Source organism: Lynx rufus, unplaced genomic scaffold (assembly GCF_022079265.1).
Source record: "Lynx rufus isolate CCGP_SWC_20201006 ecotype Redwood Valley unplaced genomic scaffold, mLynRuf1.p SCAF_7, whole genome shotgun sequence".
Lineage (NCBI taxonomy): Eukaryota > Metazoa > Chordata > Mammalia > Carnivora > Felidae > Lynx > Lynx rufus.
This window is the reverse complement of record NW_025814889.1, coordinates 6597016-6611773: the sequence shown is the minus strand read 5'-3', so window position 1 is coordinate 6611773 and position 14758 is coordinate 6597016.

Sequence of the window (14758 nt, the reverse complement as noted above, 5' to 3'; positions counted from 1 at the left end):
GTGAGAAATACTCTCCCCATTTTACAGATGAGGAAAGTGAAGTTCAGGGGAATTAGAAAAAAAAAAAAAAAGGTGAAGTTCAAGGTAATACAGCTAGTTTGGAGCCAGAATCTGAACCTTGAATTCACGTGTCCGACCCATGAATTACTTAACTGACACATAAATTCAAGTCTTTCGTATCTCAAAACTCGTGCTTTTAAAGCTATCCTCCGCAGAGCACAGATGACAAGATGTTCTTGTTGAATCTCCCGTGATAATTCCGGCCCAGGGCCTCCACATCATCAACTCTTCACATGTGCTTGGGGCCACGGCAGGTGCTGAGACAGGGGCTCAAAGGTGTGAGATCACACTCGGGGTAGGAACTCCTGTGAGTTACAATTGCGGGGAGAAAACACTTCTATTGGCAAATATACAACAGACCAAAATACACCGTCAATAAGGAACAGGGGGGAAATGTTTGACTTTCATTTATCCTTAAATGATAAAGCTACGCGTTGGATAGCCAAAAGAGAGAAACCGTCCGTATCCGTCCCTCTGTCCACTAGTGTTGTTTCTCCAACACTTACACTGACATTTCCGTTTTCAAGTTGATCTACTGAGGCCCTTACGTAGAGAGGATTCTCTTGATGCTTTTTTATTCCGCTCTGCCCCCCGAAGATGGGAGGGATCCGGTAGTATTCGTGCTGCAGTAAATATTAGAAAAGAATCTGAATGGAGTGTGGAGGGAACAGTGTGATGGAGAGGGAGGACCTCTCTCTCTCTCACCTCCCACCCAGGGACGGTCTGCCATCACGCTGGCACCTTCCGTGCTCAGAAATACTCTGCGTTTTGCCACCAAGGAGACTCTGCCTTTTTCTAGCCGTGTGGCTGTGAGTCTTGGCTTCTTCCACTATAAAAAGGCAGATAAGGGGCGCCTGGGTGGCTCAGTCATTTGGGCGTCCGACTTCGGCTCAGGTCATGATCTCGCGGTTCGTGAGTTCGAGCGAGCCCCGCGTCGGGCTCTGTGCTGACAGCTCGGAACCTGGAGCCTGCCTCGGGTTCTGTGTCTCCCTCTCTCTCTGCCCTTCCCCTGCTCACGGTCTATCTCTCTCTGTCTCTCAATAATAAATACACGTTTAAAAAATTTAAAAAAAGAAGGCACATAATCACCACTTCGCACGGTTCAGAAAAGAATTCAAGAATGTTTGTAGGAACTCCTAGCTTTCACCCATAGAAAAGGAGGACATAACAGATTTGGACCGGGTACGTTTGTTTTCTTCTTTCCTCTTTGCGAAACCCAGCCTAGCGGGAGAAACGAATGGTTCCTCATCGAAAAATGGAAACACGTGCTCCAAAAGCTATAACACCATCACAGATCACGCAGATGTAAGTGAAACTCTGTGTCGCGGCCAGCCCAGTGTCCCCTCATAATATATTTTACGCCTAACTCAGCAAGCGTGCCTGGGAAAGCGGGTCCATTTCTCTTTCTGACGCTCCTCCTGGGGGAGTCCAGGGAGGTTCGGTTAATAGAGTTTCCCCGAGTGTCCCTGGAATGTTGGAAACCAAACCGGGGGGTCAGGAAGCCAAATAAAACCTAAAACCGGGGCGGGGGGGGGGAACGTCCTGCCTGCTACGTTCAAGAGTTTTCAACTGTGTTCACCAAACCCATTTTTTTTTAAACTGCATTTTTCATTGGAGGACGGCTAGGGTTATTTACAAAACATTTCGCTCCCCGTGTTAATACAGCGTGGCTAAACTTGCAGCGCGCAAGCCGGGGGTCTACGTTGATTACTTGGACAAGCAAAGAAAGCGTCCTGCTCCTTTCAGACACAGATCTCTGCAGCCTGTCTTCCAATGCTTCCCTCACACAGGGCTGGCACCTCGGTCTTTTCAGTCCTCTCTTTGTTCCCGCTCATGTCATAAACTGTCCCTAGGGAGCTCTGGCTAAACATAGTATTAAATAGTCAGCCACATAATCAATTATTTTACCAGCAGGAATGGCTTGTGTACTTAATCTCTCCTTTAACAACAAGTCATTGCTGGCCAGGCGTTTCGTGCGTTACGTATTTGGACAGCATCAGGAAGCCCCACGGTTAATCAGAAGCATGTTAAATCAAACAGACATACATAAAGGCAACAGCCAAGATTTGTCAGCTGGATTGACTTTTACAGCGTAAAGCTGTAAAAACATTTTATAGGAGGGAAACCCATACCGCAGCACTGTAAGCACAAGCCGTGTGACAGAGCTCAACCCGAGATGAATCCGGAGACGGAATCGTGCCTTAAATCCCCAATTTCATTTTAACTCGCTATTTTTATAGGACAGCAGTCCTTGGAAATTCAACACTAATGACGGGAAAGAATATTAAGAATTAACGAGTGTACAGAAGGGATAAAAAGGCAATGATTCTGAATCGCTAAATGTATTGGTTGATTTATTTGGACAGGTGCAGTTTTGTCTTAACGATTTCAAATAACACTTCGTAGTAGGATACTAAAAGTCCTGCTGGGCGTGTGTATGTGTGTGGTAATAAAATCTCGGTAACATGAGTTCCACTGTGAGTCGGAGGGGCTAAATCTTCATTAAGAATGAGTGGCTCTTGGGGTCTGTGTGTCGGTGAAGTGAAACGACGCAGGTCCCTGGACTTCATGACTTGATTTTTCGATCTTCATTCTTTGGTTCCCGTTCAGCATCCAATTTCGATCTGGAGAGAACGCTGAGAACATATCTGCCAGAGAATCATTCCAGGTCCAGTGCCAAGTGTTTTTGCATCGCTTCAAGATGTTGCTTTGCCTTCCTGCCTCAACTTCCCAAGGATGCGAACACAGGTAACTTCCTGGCGAGAGAATTAATTAACATCTGCAAGGGACTTTAAGATCTCTTTATGAAAGAGCTCTTCATGAGGGGAAACGTTCTCCCCTGTGAGATAAAAGAGAACAGACCGTAGATTTCAAACACCGTGGCAGTTATTGAAGAATAAAAAAATACCAGAGGGATGTAATTATCTTCAGAAAGACATACATCACCAGACGGACTACAATACAGTGATGAAAGCTATATTAAAAAGGAGTTTGATGAAGCCTTCAGGGAATTAGACACCATGTCATCGGCGAGACTACCGAGACTCCTATTGTAAAAACTCTAAATCAAATAGGACCCCGAAGCCTGAATGACAGGAGATTGGTGGCATCAAAACCTAACTGTGGGGTTTCTAGCAAACACCTCAAAAACCCTTCCTGACCCCTCAGGGCCTCTCATGCCTGTTCCACATGCTATAATTGATGCTTCATTATTGATTCAGAGAAGCCTCTCCATCCTTCTGCACAGACCTGAAGAGCCAGATGATTGAGGGATAGCAGTTGAGTGTCTCTGTCCAGCTCTCCCTCCTTCCTTCCCGCTTTGCCTCTCTGCCTATGGGCCGGACGGTGAGAGAGGAACGCTCCACACATGGTCCGAGGAATTCAGGTTTAGGGAGAACTCCGTGCCTTCACGTCGCTTTGTGCGTGTGAGCTCTCGCTCAAAACGTGGCTTGGCATTCTTGTAAATAAAAAGTCCGTTCTGCGCAGAAAGCGTCAAACTTTGGCAAAATATTAAGAACTATCATGTTTCTTTTTGTCAAGGACAAGGAACCGAAGCCCAAAGACTCTTTCTCAGGAGGACCTTGAGAGTTTGGCTCCGGGACACGAACGGCAGCTTTGAGGGTCATTTCCTAGCCGGGGCCCACGACCCTCCCCGCAGAGACGAGCACACCGATCCATTGGCAAGGGAGGAGCCTCCTAGTTCCTAGGATTGCCTCCTGTCTTGCGTTTTCCCCAGCGGTGCTAATCATTCTTTTGCCATAGGCAATCAGGAATTCTCAAATAATAAGTCATTGGAACGAGAAAAAAGAAGTTTCTTTGGAATAAATCCCAGAAGAGCATCATCGTTTTTAGAAACTTGAAACTCACGGCCAATTTAAGAGATAGACCCACGCTGATCAGCCAGTGTGATAATGTGAGTGCCAGGTACACAGTAAGAGCTTAAAATACCCCGGTTGACTCTCTTGCACAGAAGGGAATGTGTCGAGAAAGGCACTGGTACCTACTGAAGGTGATATGGACAAATCCAACAGGATGATTGCATGTAGCATGGATATGAATTCGGGACACATGAACTGGATGTTGCTGTGGACCCATTGTGTCCCCGGAGTCATACTGGAAGCCTACTGTGATGGTGCTGGAAGGGGAGGGGCTCTTGGGAGGTGGTAAGTCATGAAGGTGGACCTGCTCGAATGGCATTAGCTTGCTCTCCTCTCCCTGCCCTCTCTGGGCCTGCAAACCAGAAAGAGGGCCCTCATCAGATACTACTGGGTCTGCGGGCACCTTGATCTTGGACTTCAGCCTCCAGAACAGTGAGAAACAAGTGATTAAGCCACCCAGACTGTGATATATTTTGTTATAGCGGCTCGAACGGACTCAGATGGATGTCAACTACGATTATTTAATTCAGCTTTGATAAAAACTAGTAAGTGTCAGAGCGCCTGGGTGGCTCCGTCAGTTAAGCGTCCGACTTCAGCTCAGGTCATGATCTCCCATTCTGTGAGTTCGAGCCCCGCCCAGTCTGTGAGTTCGAGCCCCGCATCGGGCTCTGTGCTGACAGCTCAGAGCCTGGAGCTTGCTTCGGATTCTGTGTCTCCCTCTCTCTCTCTGCCCCTCCCCCACTCATGCTCTGTCTCTCTCTGTCTCAAAAGTAAAACAATAAAAAAAATTAAAAATAAAAAATCTAAAAAAATAAGTAAAAAAACCTAAAAAATCTAAAAAAATCTAAAAAAATAAATAAACATAAAAAATCTAAAAAAAATAAATAAACATAAAAAAACCTACTAAGTGTCACCTTTTAAAGACCATGTATCACACACTATTACTATTTTAAAGTAATCAGGGAGCTAACTCAATTTTCCATCTGCATCTAAACACCAATCAATCATGAACCCCTCCCAAGAAATTAAAATTGAGACCAACCGTGTTTAAATAATCTACACTTGCTTTATCTTTCCCATGAATGAACATACAAATGCTTCTCTCCTCCAAAAAAAAAAAAAAAAAAAAAAAGAGAGAAAAATTCTTCTAATAAATCCTGAGCTGATTTGGTACTGTTTGGAAAATCAATTGAGAAATTGCAATGATGGGGATAATCACAGTGCACAGCTAATATGCTGCATTTAACGTTTGTATTTTTAGAAGAGGATTACATTTTAAATGTGGCACTAATTACCATATCGTAGACAAGTCAGCCTAAAAAGATTTCTTTTTTTTTTTGCAGTTGCACCTGTGGACTGGGTGGAAAAACTGATGTTAGGAAACTTCCCCTCAATAAGGAAATACATTTTGCCCAATAAACGGTAAGACTTCTCAGGGCTCAGGGTGGCTAGGGGTGTATTGATTATAGAGTTCAACTGGTTACATAGAAGCTGGATGACTTCCTATTTCAGCATCACCTGTCACTCCCACTCATAACCACAGAAATTATTTATACACATAGTGGTCATTTTATAACTCAGCATGTAGAACAATTTTGTGTTACTCCCCCATATTTTCCAGTTTGACCCTCGTCTCCATCAAGATTGAGCCATTTGAGTTGGGCTCCTTCATAACACTCTGCATTTTTATACGTAAAATAATGAGATTGAATTAGGTCAGTGTTTCTCAAACACTGACGTGCACTTGAACCATCTGGGGGTCTTGTTAAATTTGAGAGATCTGAATTTGGGGAGGTTTCTGGGGTGGCCCCTGAGAGTCTGCCAGCTCCAAAATGATGCCCATGGCACTGGTCTGGGCACGGTGTTTTGGATAATGATGACAATTCACACATTTCTTTTCCTCTCTCTGAGATATTTCTTTCGATGAGCGAAGATTCCTGTTTCTGGTGTCACAGGGCTTGAAAGTAACTTGGTACCCTGCCTTCTCTCCGCACCCTGGGAAAGGTACAGCTTCGTTTTCACTTTAACTGTTTCTTTGGAGTCTCTATCAGAGGCTGGATGTAGTCAGTTTAATAAAAACCAAAGCCAGGAAATGAGTACATTCGATTCCCCCAAATTTAAGAGCACAGACGCTGGCATTGATACAATGACCTCACTCTCCAGCCACCTTACCTTGGGTAACTTCTAATGTTCTTTGAGTACTCAATTAACACCCCGTTAAATGACAAATACTCACTGTATTTCCTTTCAGTTCCTTGGACTGTGGTCCGCCACCACCACAAATGAGGGATCTCTCAGAGTTTCCAGGTGAGGGAGACAGGTCTAGAGGCTAGAGCAAGGGGTCCAGATTCGGAGTCCTTAGTTCCATCGGTGACGGTGAGATATTTATCCTAGACATAACAACAAACGGCAATGCTAAGTGTCTTATTAAGGCACGGGGTGTATTTCTATCTATCTACTATAAAAAACGTGAAGATGCCTAGGTGGAAAAAGACTGGCTTCTTAACATAAGTGACCCACCCCCGCTGCCCCCGAAGCCCATCTGACGATCTTGGGTGAGTTAGCGTGCCTTCTTTTCCTTATCTGTAAAACAGGGGAGCTTTTTCACAGCATCGTTAAGACGATTACGTGAGTTCATGCCTGTCACATATTTAGAACTGTCCTTGGCACATAGTAAAAACAATATAAGTATTTGCTGACATCACCGCTCAACATCGATGATGCTAAATCTTGTTTCAGACCATATGCATTTATTTATCTCTCTTTATTTTAATTTTTTTAAATGTTTATTTATTTTGGGGACAGAGAGAGACAGAGCATGAATGGGGGAGGGGCAGAGAGAGAGGGAGACACAGAATCGGAAGCAGGCTCCAGGCTCTGAGCCATCAGCCCAGAGCCCGACGCGGGGCTCGAACTCACGGACCGCGAGATCGTGACCTGGCTGAAGTCGGACGCTTAACCGACTGCGCCACCCAGGCGCCCCTGCACTTATTTATCTCTTAAGGAGATATATATTTCCTGTTTGCTGTATACAAACTATCACTTAGCAGGCATGATAATCCCGAGTGTTAATAAAACCTTACAACTTCTAAAATCCTGGTAATTTGTAAATATTATGATTCCAAGATTATTTTATTTTATTGTATGTAGGTGACAGTGCAGGACACAAAAATTGCATGACACCAGTTCTGTGCTCCGAGAATGTACAGATTATGGGGGAGAAAGACAAGTACTTAAGTAAGTCTAATATAACGAAGAAGGCCTGTTACCCACTCAGAGTCGGTAAGCGTTCAGTATTTCCGGTCCGTGGCTATATTGCGAAACGAAAAAGAAAACCCAAGTAATTGCATCACCGCTTTAGTTTCTCCATTTTATTTAACCCCCAAAGACTTCATTTCACTATCAAGAAAATTATTTTTCCAAAATGGAATTAGTGCTATTGGTTTTCTGATGATAAAATAATATACGGAAAAGCATAGAGCATCTCAGGAAGGTTGAGGAAGACAGAGGCAGGAATAATTGCCTTCTGGAAGGGCACATGGGAGGGAGGGAGCCTTAATTTTTATTGCTGACTCTTTTGTAGCCTTTCAATTTTGTACCATATGCTAGTGTTATCTTTAAAAAAATTTTTTTAATGTTTTTATGTATTTTTGAGACAGAGAGAGACAGAGCATGAACGGGGGAGGGTCAGAGAGAGAGGGAGACACAGAATCAGAAACAGGCTCCAGGCTCTGAGAGGTCAGCACAGAGCCCGATGTGGGGCTCGAACTCACAGATTGTGAGATCATGACCTGAGCCGAAGTCGGACGCTTAACCGACTGAGCCACCCAGGCGCCCCTAGTGTTATCTTTTAAAAAATATTTTTCTGAATTAAATGCATGTTGTAATATACATCACGTGATATAGAAAGTTACAAAGTGGAAAAAGAAGTATGCATGATGCCACCCGTGAACTAAACATTTTGGTATCATTATTTGATTCCTTCTTTGGGCATACATACATGTATTTTTTTTTTTTTAACAAAAATGAGATCATAGTACACATGATGTTTTTGAAACGTTTTCCAGGCCAACAAATAGAAATTTACAACATATGTTTTAATGTCTGTTGTTTTCTGATACTTTACATGGTTTAATTGACCACCTACAGATGAGTATTTTCAACAGTTCTGTGATGAACGTCTTTGTATATACATATTTGTGTACTTGTTTTCTCAAAATATACTTTTAGAAGCTCAGTTGTGGGGCAAAAGATCTGCGTGTAAAGTTGAGATTGAAAAAACAGAGGCAGAATTTTGTTCTTGTCTCTGTTTCTCAAGGGAAATTCCTCGCTTCATTTTTGAAAGAGCAGTAGATTTATTTCTGCTAATGGACTTACAAGCAGTTAATGTTAATGTTGTGGTTAATAATTTCCTTCATGGGGATGGGGATAGAATTTGAAGGGAATCAAGAATCAGTCTTCAGGGGCGCCTGGGGGGCTCACTCGGTTGAGTGTCTGACTTCAGCTCAGGTCATGATCTCCTGGGTCTGTGAGTTTGAGCCCTGCGTGGGGCTCTGTGCTGACAGCTCGGAGCCTGGATCCTGCTTCAGATTCTGTGTCTCCCTCTCTCTCTGCCCCTCCCCTGCTCATGCTCTCTCTCTCTGTCAAAAATAAATAAAAACGTTAAAAAATAAATAAATAAAAGAATCACTCTTCAGACGGCGAAAACTCGCACCTAAGTAGAGGAGAGAAATGGAAAACATTAGATTTAGAAGACCCAATGGGAACTTTAGATCTCTCTCTCTCTCTCTTTTAACCCAAGGGCACTCAGGCTGAAGGAGGTTAATTCCCTCATTGCACATCACGGAGCGGGTGAAAGGTTGACCGGAAGTGGAAGTTACACCTAAATTGTGGGTCAAAGTCATTTGCATTACACCACTTGAGCCTAATCATGATAATGTAGGGCCATTAAAGACTAGATCGCAGTTTGCAAACCTTTCATCTCGGGTCTTGCCTTGCTGAATGGTGCAACAATTGGGGGTCACATATTCCCTGCTGCCCAGTGGTCAGCTTCTAGGAGGACAGAGTTAACGGGGCAGGAGCTAATACCCAACAGCAACCCTTGTTTCTGCCATGTGCTGGGTACTTGAGTCATCCTAATGGGTTATTTTTAACGGACCCTCTGCAATGGGGAACCTGGCATTGTAGTCAGACTACCAAGGCAACTAATGAAATTAGGCTTAAGGAATGCCTGCAATCTACTTTAAATTGGAGAGAAAAAAAAGTTTACTAGCAAAACATGTTTTAAACATCCTTCTTTCTGTCTTTTATTTTTTTTCTTTTTTCTTTTCTTTTCTTTTCTTTTCTTTCCTTTTCTTTTCTTTTCTTGGAGGTGTGGGAGCTTCACAGAGGAAAGGAAGATAATTTGCAGCCCCAGCCTCCAATCCTATTTTGGAACCATGGCAAGGATCAAAATAATGGAGGTGTCTTTTTCATAAGGCAAAGTGCCCAATGGCAAGGGATCTCTCCGTGTCTCTCGTGCAAGAACCTTCCTGCACTACAGCAAGCACCTTGCCGTTCTCACTCAGGTGGTCAGAAAACGTGCCCCACGTGAATATATTCTCGCTTGATCTGTAAGTGCAGATTATGTGAAATCTAGAATTTATGTAAGACGTATTCATTTCAGCCTTTTTCAGAGACAGACTTGGTGTTTGTGTCATTTCTTTCATCTTTTCTTCAACAAATACTTATAAAGCACCTACTGTGTGCCTGGCTCTGTTCTAGGAGTGGGGGATACAGCTGTGGGTAAGAGAAAGTCCCTACTCTCATCATGCTATGATAGTGGGGGACAGGGATAATATAGTTTCTTAAAAATAATAATATGGTATTGGGGGCACCCAGGTGGCTCAGTCAGTTGATTTTGGCTCATGTCACGATCCCAAGGTCTTGGGATCGAGCCCCACGCCAGGATCATGCTGACCGTGGAGCCTACTTAAGATTCTCTCTCTCTCTCTCTCTCTCTCTCTCTCCCCCCTGCCCCTCCTCTGTTCATTTGCTCTCTGTCTGTCTTTAAAAAAAAAAAAAATGATATTGGTGATGGTGAGTAACACGAAGAAAAAAAGCAGCATAGAGAGCTGCAGGGGGATGGAGTGTTTGTAAATAGTAGAGTGGTCAGGGAAGGAGACAGAAACATGAGAAATAAAGGAACAACTTAGCCAGTACTTGAGCAAGCGTCTTCCAGGCAGAGAAAAAAGCCAACGCTAAGAAAGGAGTTCGGCAGCCTGTTCAAGCAACAGTTGACTGAACACTTAGCAAAGCAAAGGGAGGAAAGGGGACTCAAAACCCCCAGGAAGGGGGTGCAGGAAGTGTGAGAAGTAGGGAGATGATTCATTTTCAGAAATACCCAATAAAAGCTGCACCAGTAGGTTTACGACCTATTGGAAAATATATGAACCCCCATCCCTCCTCCCCGACAATGGAGTCTCAAACCCTTAGACACTTCACTTCCTGGTTCTTCCCTCTCTGTTTTGTGGGTTTTACAATGAGCAGGCTCCAAAGAACAAAGGGAGGAGGGACTGAAAGTCTCTGTGTCACCTCAGGGAAGGTACGTTTGTTCCAATCAGACTACTGTTTGCCTTGCATGGGCACGGGCGACATCTGGGTAAGGCTGTAACCTCTGTAGTATCAGCCAATGAGGAGCCAGGGGAGGGACTTGTGTGCTAGGAGATAAATGGTCTGCTGTAACTGCCCCCAGTGTGCCTGTCCATCAGACACGCGCTCTTGCAAGAATGTTGATTAAAGCCTCGCTTCACTGTGCTCCGAGTCTCCGAGTCCCTCCTTTGATTGGGCTGATGGGCTTATTTCTAACAGGAAGCAAATAGGCTGTGTGAGGACTTCAGATTCTCACTGGTCAGAATGGAATCCACTGGAGGATTTGAAGCAGGGAATGGTGTGATTTGATTGACTCCTTAAGAGCTCACACTTGTGGGGCATCTGGGTGGCTCAGTCGGTTAAGTGTCGGACTTTGGCTCAGGTCACGATCTCACGGTTCATGAGTTCGAGCCCCACGTTGGGCTCTGTGCTGACAGCTTGGAGCCTGGACCCTGCTTGGGATTCTGTGTCTCCTGCTCTCTCTGCCCCTCCCTAACTCATGGTGTCTCTCTCTCTCTCTCTCTCTCTTGAAAATAAATAAATATTAAAAAACCAAGAGCTCACACTTGTGCTTCTGTGGAGAGGCCGGACAGCAGAGTGTAAGAAGAGAATTGGGGAGCCCAGCGCGGGGTGGGGGGGGGTGTGGGATACGGCAGTGAGCCCACCTGGAGGTAGATGAGCCTGGTGGCTTGGACCAGGGAGGGAGAGAGGAGAAGGTCACGCACAGAACCCATCTTGAAGGTGGGGCTATCTATTGAGTAGGGCACTGCTCTATGTTTACAGAAACAAAACTGAAAGATACTCGGTACAATATGAAGTGCCAGAAATTGTTGCTAAGTTATAGCTGCCACCAGCGTGTCAGTTTTTAACTATACGGAGTGAGTTTTTGATAGCCATCTGTCTCTAGTGATTACTAATGAAATAACGTGGTGTGGTAAAATGAGATCAAGAAATACCAGAGCAGAAAAGCGGGGTCAGCAGGGCCACAGGCTGTAAACCATCCCCAGGGGGTCATCCCCGTGAGTGGTAACTGGCCCTGAAAGACTATAGGTCATTACGTGGCCGTGGGATGTCTGATCATGGCCGTGGCAACAGCACCAAGCCCAAATCATCGAGATTGCGTTGTTTCAACTTCTCCTGACCTCTGTCTGATGCCCGTATCCCTTCTGTGGTGAGGGAGGCCAATGCATAGAGCAGTGTGAACCCAGAATAGGTGCATAGAAACGGGAACAGTGGACTGTGTTCACAGCCGCAAAAGAACCAGAGGAAGGTGACATTTACAAAGTATCCCTGATAACAAACTGTTATTAGTCGGGGTTCCCCAGAGAAACGGAATCATGGATAGGGTTCTCCAGGGAAATAGAGTCAATTTTGTGTGTGTGTGTGTGTGTGTGTGTGTGTGTGTGTGTTTTAAGAAATTGGCTCACATGATTGTGGAGGCCTAGCCAGTCCAAAGTCTACAGAGTAGACTGGCAGGAGGGAACCCCCTGGGCCAAGCTGGAGTTTAAATCCAAAGGCTGTCCACTGCAAAATTCTCCTTGCTTGGGAGAGGTCAGCCCCTTGTCTACTAAGGCCATTGACTGATTAGATGAGTCAATTCACATTCCGGAGGAAAATCTACTTTACGATGTAAATGTTAATCTGATGTCAAAACTACCTTCACAGAAACATCCAGAATGATGTCTGACTAAATATCTGGGCACCATGGGCCAGCCAAGTTGACACGTAAAAAATTAACCATCACACCTCGCCCATGCCTAAACTCCACACGCTCCTACTTTTGCAAAAAAAAAAAAAGAGGGAAGGAGGAAGAGGGGCTTAGGAATAACAGTGCTGGTGCCATTTATTTGCACCCTGAGGGTACCCCCAAACTGGTGGTCTGACGCTATACCTTTTTTTTCTTCATAAGAGAATAGATGAATGTGTGTACTTCTCCCATGACAGCTGGTAAAGTTCACCTTCCCTACTCCCCGCCACGATTGCGTATTTTACCATTAAAATTCCTGGCCCGAGGCCATGACACCGAATGCCAGGCGAAAGGGAAAGAATCTATAAAAACACAAACATGAAAACGAGAAGTTTACCTCTCATCCCCTCCTCTAGAGAAAACACAAAATTACTTTTTATACTTTTGGTGGAGAAAAGGCCCACGCTGCCGGATGATTTGCTCTTGTCCAAAGTGCCGATGAAGGTCAACACCACACTTTTGAAGGCTGCACCATCAGGATGGCTTGGAAGCAAAATTGCCGGTGTGGGAGCGAGAAGTCTCTCAGGAGCCCAGGACTGAGGTTCCAGATAGAAGAACGATACTACAAATAACGGTTCACACTGGTATCGTTTTTGGAAGCTGGCCGCGCGCTGGCCCAGCCTTGGCGATGAGAAAGACTCTGAGGTCCTCGTCCTACTTCTAGGCTTCCGTTGTTTGACTGTCGCATCACTGATAGCCTTTTATGTATTTTTTGTATATTAAAAAAATTTTTCTTTACTAATTTTTTTATTCAAGAGTTTTATAAAAGAGTTTTTTATTCAAGAGTTTTTTATTCAAGGACAGCCTGCCTTGCAGCCCTCGGCATCTCCCCACCCATGGTTATAAAAAATGAGATGGGCAGCTAAAATTCCGTTTATAAAAATAGCTTTCTTATTAAAAGTATCAGTAGCCTGTTGCTGGGATTTCCACCCAGAAGGATCTCTTCTCCTGCTCCAGAATGACAAACAGAAAATAAATAAACACCAAGAGTGCAAACAGGGGGGTTGTGGGACACATTGGTCACTCGGAAGTTACATAAACTACCTTTGCCTTCAAAAACCAAAATCCCATGGGGCGCCTGGGTGGCTCAGTCGGTTAAGCGTCCGACTTCGGCTCAGGTCACGATCTCACGGTCCGTGAGTTCGAGCCCCACGTCGGGCTCTGTGCTGACAGCTCAGAGCCTGGAGCCTGTTTCAGATTCTGTGTCTCCCTCTCTCTCTCTGACCCTCCCCCGTTCATGCTCTGTCTCTCTCTGTCTCAAAAATAAAAATAAACGTTAAAAAAAAAAAACAAAACCAAAATCCTGATTGTTACCTTTTCTTGAAGAAGCTAAATAGATGACAAAATTGTCATGACTTTCATACAATCTTTCCAAAAGAGGGCGCGTGATAATATCATACTCATTTTACAGAAGGGAAAAAGGAGGCCCATCACTTCACAGTTTACACTCTGGTCAATGCCAAAGCCGAGACCGAATTCGTCAAACACCCATGAACTCCCTCCGTGTACAAATTACCCTGGCAAGTGTCAGCTTCAGGTTCTGATCTTTAGATACTGGTTTTTTCACTACAAAAAATTTGTCAAAAGCTTTCCTTTAGCTGACAAGTAGAATGAAGGGAAAAAATCTGGTGTTTTTTTTTTTTTTTGAACAAGAAAATATTGGCTCATTCAACGTGACTTATGCGAATCAGGGTCAAAAGAAACTGGTCTTGAAGAATTTCCTGGTTTTACAGATTTTGTTTTTTTAATTAAAAATTTTTTAGTGTTTATTTTTATTTTTGAGAGAGAGAGACAGAGCATGAGTGGGGGAGGGGCAGAGAGAGAGAGAGAGAGAGGGGAGACACAGAATCCAAAGCAGGCTCCAGGCTCTGAGCTGTCAGCACAGAGCCCGAGGCAGGGCTTGAACTCAGGAACCGTGAGATCATGACCTGAGTTGAAGTGGGATGCTTAATGCTCAACCGACTGAGCCACCCAGGTGCCCCAACTGGATACTTAGTTTATTGTTAAGCAATCAAAGGAGGACTAAAGGAAATGTGTTGTTTTGTTTTGGTTAGCACCCAAGTGAAAGCTCTGTACCAGCCACTGGGTGTATTGTTTTTCCCTAAATTCTCTCAATCCAATGAAGACATTATTACGTCCATTTCACAGCTGGTAAATCTGAGGCTCAGAGAAATTCAATGACTTATCAAGAATCTCCTGAGGGGGGCGCCTGGGTGGCACAATCCATTCAGCTGCTCAGGTGGCCATCTCAGTGTTCCTGACTTCCAGCTTCGAATAGGGCTCTTGGCTGTCAGTGCAGAGCCCATTTTCTATCCTCTGTCCCCCTCTCTCTGCCCCTGCCCTGCTCACACTCTCTCAAAAATAAAGATTAAAAAAAAAAAAAAGAATCTACTGAGGGGCAGCATTGAGATTTGAATTCAAGTCTATTCATTCCTTGTAACTT